This window comes from Dermacentor albipictus, chromosome 1 (genome assembly GCF_038994185.2).
Source record: "Dermacentor albipictus isolate Rhodes 1998 colony chromosome 1, USDA_Dalb.pri_finalv2, whole genome shotgun sequence".
NCBI classification, from domain to species: domain Eukaryota; kingdom Metazoa; phylum Arthropoda; class Arachnida; order Ixodida; family Ixodidae; genus Dermacentor; species Dermacentor albipictus.
In genome coordinates this window covers 368,652,198-368,660,367 of record NC_091821.1, presented here as the reverse complement: position 1 = coordinate 368,660,367, position 8,170 = coordinate 368,652,198, and positions in this window count along the sequence as shown.

Here is an 8,170-nt window from a genome sequence, read left to right as displayed (position 1 = left end):
ACAGTAAATGAGTGCTAATATTACATTAAGCTTTAGTGAAACTATAAAAAAGAAACGTTACTTGAAATGTTTTTCTCGCATGTCACATATTATGAAAAGAATGCGTAGCTGCCTAACTTTCAAAGTGGCGCCTCTCCCTTGAACGGGCTTTCTTCGAGCTTGTTGCATTCGAATGACAGTGCAGCGTGGATAGCGGTTCTTAAAGTGTTACCCTTGTCCCTAAACATATTGAAATTTTGTCTGATAATCTACAGCTAGCGCGTGCCCTCAAAGCCCCTTTTATTGAGATTTTATTTGTTTCGCTTAGCGAGAAATGAAAAATGCACGCTTGTGCCGGTCTTTAGTAATTTCTTTGGTTTTGCGCTTTTCTATATAGCTTTCTTTATTTGTTTTTACCCCCATACGACTCAAGATAATTCAAACGGGACGGCCGCCTTTTATTACATTACTTAAGTCGACCTAACACTGACTCTCTCCTCTTAAAATGAATTGATTTCTTTTTTTGGTAACGTTCACAATGTGTTAATGCTAACGGCCCCAACCCTCCGATCAGTGAAGTACACTCAGGTGGGCAGCTGGGCTCCGTGTCAGGTTCTCTTTTATGTCTAATATACATTAACAACCTTCATTCAGAAATACTCCTTACATTCGTTTGTTCGCTGATGAATGCGTATTTTTTTTCGAGAAAGAATAACGACGAATCGCAATACCCGCAGACTGACATCTTTCCGCGTAGTTCTTAAGAATTCTCGCAGTTATCTACCGACATGTTGTCTTCAAGCATCCTGCGACCTGGCTACTGTTTTGAACTGGCGTTAGGTGTGACTAAGAGAACCAAACAATAGCAGATGCAGAGTAGTACGTGTGCCTGGCGCCGATACTCGTTCACCCATATATTGGCGAAATAGCAGTACTTCAGACTGGGAAACTATTACAAATATCTTGATAGTCAGACTGCAAGTAATCTTATTTGGCTTGTCCACACTGATTATGTAAATAAAAGCGCTAACAGGACAGTTGGTTACTTGCGTAGTAATTTTTCTTCTGCTCCTACAAGTTAGGATTGTTGCTTTCTACCGCACTGATATGCCATAGCTTAGAATATGCGACAGCGGTGCGGGACTCATGTCATGATAATTTTGCTCATTTTCTTGAACTTGTTAAGAACAATTCCATTGGCTTTTTTTATTATATGGTACTAGGAGATGTCGTCACCTTTAGTTGGTGCCGGCTGCTCTTTTTTACATAGAGACTAAAAAAAGTAATTCAGTTAACGCATGAAAACTAGAAGTCAATTGCAAATCATAATACTACAATGTCCAGTCACATAAGTACACCAATTTTACACTAAAACTGAAAGTCAACTCATAAACACAGCAACACAATGCCGTTGGCTTTATTTTCTAAACCTATATTCGATCTGTGAGAACAACAGTTATGAAAAGTAATGTTGATTTGCCATCGTTAGAATCTTGCCACAAAATATCCCGTTAAGCTTTGTTTCATAAGTCGCACCATTACACTGTGCTACGTGAGGATTTGATTCTGCGACCACAGTATATGCGTAGTCGTATATTCACCATCGTCATAATCGAATCATGCCATACGAAAACTTTTTTCTGTCTTTTCTTCCTTGCAGATGCAACGAGTCGAATAACCTTCCTGCAGATGTTGCAGCTATTAATAATAACGATGCTATTTGAAAATCACTGACTAACATTTATATAGACAACCTCTATTCTCATAGCCCTTAGCATATTTCGCTACTTAGTCGGTTATTTGTATAGTTAGATAGTAAGTAAATTAATGGTAATTACTGCCTCTCTGAATCACCTTTAGCCAACGTTGTTTACTATTTTGTCATTTTCACTCACTGCACTTTAGCATTCTGTTGTCGTTTTGTAAGTACTTCCCTTTTTAACCTGAGGGTATCATAAATCATATAAAATTATTATGATGAGGAGTTTACTACATACGAAGTTACAATAACGATGCTCTGCCGGGTCACTAAAAACAATCAAATCAGTAATAAACAACCAAAGTGTCAGCCAAAGAAAATCAGCGTTTTTTTTTATATCAGCCTCTGCTTTCACCAAATAGTATAGCTAATAAGATTTAATATACTTTCACGGATAAATGAACGAATGAATAAAACATGCTTGTTTTCAAACAACAAACAACGGCACAGGCGACAACAAAAAGAAACGCGCGTCAACCAAAGTCGATGCGAAAAAAGACAATGTCGACGAACATGACATATGTATATATATTTACTGAAAGACCAAGAGGACAGACAGACACCCAGATCTCACGTATGCCAAACGCGCGTGAAACCTCCAAAGAAGCCCTTGCCTACAATAAAGCCGGCGATGTAAGTACACGCTTGTTCACGCTTTTGCGCAAAGGATTCCTTCTCAAAACACCCATGAAACCGAATATGCCAGTAGGGCATGCATCGATGACGTTCAACGCGTACCATGACCGGAGGAAAGCATGTGCCCATTTGTTTACTTTCGTGGCTGTGCTTGCAGATTACTGGCCGCAGCAGGCGCGCGCTGAGTCAGCGCAAAGTATTTGCTCGAGCCTGGGCCCTAGCAAGCATTTGTGCGTTCTTACATTGCATATGGCCGTGTGTGTCGCTGACGCAGAAAGCATCGAGACCATTACTGCAGTATCCCCAAGTCGCCGAGTCTCTGTGACCATTTATACAGACTCGGTGCATCCGTCGAACAAACAAATTACAGATTTCACCTAACAACTTACACTAGCTGCATCAAACACAGAAACATTCCAAAAAGCCTTAGAATTATTGTTATATGTGCCCTCGGCTCTTTGCCTTCTATAGGCTATTATTGAAGTGGAATGCTGTCCTAGAAAATGCAAAGCTCTCTTTAAATGATATTCTCGAAGAACACTGCGAGAAACAACTTACGATAATTACTAATCAGATCGACAGCATAAGTTAATCTCAACAGGAAAAAAAGAGAATTTGAACAATTCGTCGGGGGGGGGGGGGTAAGCTAGGGAGGAAAACCTACTAGATAAACAACAGCGCAAATGTATTGGAGCTGCAGATCTACACAACAAAACTACTATGACCCCTACAGCGCATAGCTCCACCGATAGTGCTTCGAGCGAGCATCCAGAGCACTGCATCAAAGTAGTAGACATATCACAGAGTCTAAATCCCAATGAAGTAAATGAATACGAACTAAACAAAGATATAACGGAGTTTTCAAGACGCATGCGCATCAAGGAATTCTTTAACGATAAGCCAGACGTAGGAAAACAGGATAATGACTCTCTTAGACCACCTAGCACATGGACACCGGAAATTGAACAGTGCCCACACTCTAAGAAGATAAGGAGGAAATTGAGTACTGAGGTTACTCGTTTAAGGAAAGGAACTGATCTTCCACAACCATTCCTCTCTTTAGGGGGAAAGTGCGAGGGGATGAACTGTTACTCCCCATGCGGTTACTCCTTCGAGGACTAACAGTTGTCCTTTCCCGATGCGCCTAAAGGAAGTAATGGTCATTCTTTCCGATGCTCCGCAAAGGTGGAATTAATGAAATTAGGCATTTATACCCTGACAAAATAATTACTGAGCTGAAAAAAAAAAGAATGTGCTGAAAACAGATTCGACCTCACGTGCTCGCGCTCAGTAGTCAGGTACTCTAACCACTTCACCACGGCAGCTCTTTCTGTTTTCTTTTTCTTTCTTTCATGGTATTTATTACGGTAGAATTCAATCCGAGATTCACCTATTGTACATAGTCAGTGAATGGAGGGTGCAATGAAAGTCACACACAGAAAAGGCAGCGTTCATACTGTGGGTGGAAATGTAGGTTTTACTTTAGAAAGCTGGTAAGGATAGGCCCCTCACCAAAATGGAGTACCAGTCTGGCTGCATATCGAGTCCATCATAAACATGTATTAGGTGTAGTGTCATTTGAATGAAGTGTACCCTTGTAAGTACACCGTTTGGGCGTTTTGGTTTATCATTCGCGTTTTTTACACACTTTGCATTAACATGAGAAAAAAACTTATCGAAAGGTGCACTATTACCAGAGGTAGGCAGCAGGTATCGCACAGTATGAGCCTATGGCAGAGTGTATAAGCGCGACTGGACGAGGACGAAGAAAGAAACAGATACACAGACTGCAGCACTTCACTTTCAACTATAGATTTTATTTTCGCACGCATCGATAAATATATACCGTGCGAGCGGAAACAAACGTAACAGCAAAAAAGAACATTGAGTGGTACATTTCGTTGAACCGGACACGTGTGCAAGGCAAGGGGAAAAAAAAAGAAAAAAACATGTACTACAATCGTCACAAAGACAGACCAAGGAATCGTATCTCCTTTTCCGAAGTGACACCGAAATCACATGTTTTTTTTTTCTTTTTCTCCCTTGCCTTGCACACATGTCCGGTTCAACGAAATGTACCACTCAATGTTCTTTTTTGCTGTTGCGTTTGTTTCCGCTCGCACGGTATATATTTATCGATGCGTGCGAAAATAAAATCTATAGTTGAAAGTGAAGCGCTGTGTCTGTGCATCTGTTTCTCTCTTCGTCCTCGTCCAGTCGCGCTTATACACTCTACCATGGATTCTAACCAACTAGCCCACCAACGTGTTTTAACACAGTATGAGCGTTAATCCCAAACCTTTTTTTTAAAAGCCCGTTGCAGGTCATCCCACAATAGGATGGCGTGAGTGCAGCTAATAAAACAATGTTGAATTGTCTCTGGCACCTCACAAAGGCGACAGTTAACGGAAGATAAAAAGATACCCTTTTTCTATAGCCATGTTATAAAAGAATGTTTTGCAGCAAGGGGATATATACATTTTACGAACTCACTTTAGTACATCGTGGCCTAGCCATTGACTGTATAGTGATTGGTAAAATGGAGGCGGAAATAGCATGGACAGTAAATCTTTGTATAACGTTTTACGCGACTCAGAGACAAATATTCAGTGGAGGAAAAGCGAACTGTCAGGAAACGAACCGTCAAGTAAACTTCTTGCATTAACCCTCACAATCATAAACGCGAAGAAATAATGCGTTACCTGATTTAGTTGTTTCTACCATGGCAGGTCGGTTGAGAGGAGAGGATATTGAGACAAAGCTAAGCTTCGGAACGCATGTGCGGCAATATAAAAGCGACTCGGCATTTTCTGTATGCTAGGCCACGAGAGTGTAACATTGAGTGTACGTGCAACCATAAGCGATGCAAAAAGAAATCTGCCCGATTATTTTATGCGAAGCATATTACGAGGGCTCAACCCAGCTCCTCAGGCGCGGCGGTGACCATGAAATCACGTGACACCGTGACGTCACGACAGAGGAGAACCGGCGCTCCAACTCCCGCCGTCGCTCGCGGCGTCGCGCCCCGCATCGGACGCGGTGCGCGTCGAGCAACGCAGCGTTCGGCGCGACAACGAAATGTGCGCCTGAGCAAGCGCCGCACGCCTGAGCCGACGTTATGCGAAGCATATTACGAGGGCTCAACCCAGCTCCTCAGGCGCGGCGGTGACCATGAAATCACGTGACACCGTGACGTCACGACAGAGAAGAACCGGCGCTCCAACTCCCGCCGTCGCTCGCGGCGTCGCGCCCCGCATCGGACGCGGTGCGCGTCGAGCAACGCAGCGTTCGGCGCGACAACGAAATGTGCGCCTGAGCAAGCGCCGCACGCCTGAGCCGACGCCGACGACACCGGCTTTTCTGCGACACGAGCTCCTTAACGCTGTCGCGTTAAAATAAAGGCTAGTATGCTTCGCATCCTGGGCTTAACCTTAGCTAAGCCACAGCCATTTTTTAAAACTGAGGCACTACGCGATGCATACGTGCAGTGAGCTCAAACGGGGTACCTAAGACAACAGAAAAGGCCAATTTCTCTGTCGCTTAGCCTGTTAACTGTGGCTTAACATCGCTTCAATTAAGTCCGTAATCTCCTTGGAACGGAAGAAACTTGGGTACTGTTGACTGAGAAAATCTTGCAGCCCATCGACGACTAGAGCGTTCAATGTGTATCGCAGACTTATGGTGTGCGCACGAAGGGCATGGCTCTTCCCATTCCAGCTTTTAAATTTCACGCAATTTTCCCACGAAAGGCAAAGTGCTGCTTTTCATGTAGTTCAACAGACAGTGCCCGAACTTCGAACTATTCATAATTTATAGACAATACTGTTTTCGACGCATCACTCCAGAGGACACGGACGAGAACAGCGTAGGGCATGGGAAGTAACTGTTGTCGTTCGTTTTCCCGTTGCTCTCTTTCTGACCAGGGACTTGTACTCTCAGAAATTTGCACACGGCACGCACTTTCATGCAGTTAGTCCCGGACGAAAGCGTCCTTTTTAGGACTAATGGCCCAGTTACTCCCGTTTTCCCCGGGATTTTTCTTATAGTGCAGACTTTGATTTATACATGAAGCTGATCTAAAAGGAAATCCTAAAGTCAACGTGGCACGCCGCAAGCGCAAAAGTTTGTCCCCCACTCAGCATAAAAAGAGAGAGGGGGGGATATAAGGAAGGCATGCGTTTTGGAAATTCTGTTATATCTTCGTGGAGTTCTTGCTGGGCACAAAATTCTTGGAGAACTGGCAACAAGAAATGACATTGTAACAAAACCTGCAGAGAAAGGCGGCGATATCGTATTCTGGCGTATAGAAAAGTGCAATAATGAGGCCTCCAAACAATTGAGCAGTCACACCCATTACAGGAAACTCGACTCTAACCCAACTTCAGATTACAGCAACCTTGTGCGAAGTAGAATAGCGGAGCTCCTGTCCAGATAACTAATAACCCATTCTGAATAACGCTTCATGATGCCCAAGAACAAAGAATCAGGCCATTTTTGTCTTCTTCCTAAAATGCGTAAGGTTTACCGTAGAAGAAATATTTACAGCAGAAATCCCAGGTATGCCTTTATTGTTTAATAACAACACACCTACCATGTCACTATCTAGATACTTAAACCAGGCATCCCGACCACCCTCCAATATTTTGTTCGAGACACGCCCCACTTCTTTCGTATTATCGACTGCATTAACACCAACCAAATGCTTTCTGACAGCGCTATTATAGTCACTTTAGATGTTTCTGCCCTTTACACTAATATTACCCATGAGTGAAGGAATTGAGGCCGTATCGAAGTCCCTCGCAGTCAATTCCCAAGCGCATGCTCCTGATGTTTACCGGTCCCTCCTCAAGTTATAGTCTTCACGCTCAACTACTTCGAATTCAATTCTATTCACTACCTGCAAACTTTTGGCCCAAGCATGGGAACACCATTCGTTCCTACGTATGCCAACATTTTGATGGGAGAACTTGAAGCAAACCTGATAAAATCGTGCCATTTAAAGCCCCGCACGTGTCTGCGTTACACAGCACAAGCGCGCTAACCAACCTAATTAGCCATTTCAACCGCTTTCACCCGAGTATTAAATTTACTGATCACTGCTCTCCTAGCCAAATCAACTTCCTCGACACGACGGTCTACGTAAAAAATGGAAAACTGAGAACGACCATTTACCGGAAGCCTACTGATAGACATCAATATTTAGACTACAGCAGTCATCACCCACGACACTGCAAGCGAGAAATTCTCGTCGGACAAGCGAAATGAATAAGCTGTAGCGAAGACAACGATTATATCTATTCCATACATGACCTTAAAGCAACGCTAGCAGAAAGAAACGATACACAAGTTCGTCTCGACAAGGCTTATGATGTCGCGTCAAGATTAGAGAGGCAGTCGGAATTAGCTAACAGACAGCCTACACTAGAATTAGAGAGACCAGCAGCCTTTGTTAGAGACCAGCGCTTGTTAACCCCGCCGACTGAATCCCGCTCTTGAAGAATGCGGGCACTCGTACCAGTCAGAGCATCAGAAAAGAAAAAAAAATTGGAGAACGCGACAGCATTCGAAGATCCCTTACTAATTTTCACGCTTCCGAGCAACTCGAGCGTATGTAACCGCAATGTTTACCTGGAAACGCTGGCCGCGAACGCAATGCATGAAGGCGAGCTTTGTGGTGAGTGGAACGCGATAGCGTTCCCGTCGACCCGCCAATGGGTGTAAGACAATGGGCTACAGGGCAGCCATCACTTACGAGGCGCCCCGCATCAGACGCGGTGAGCGCCGAGCCATATGGTC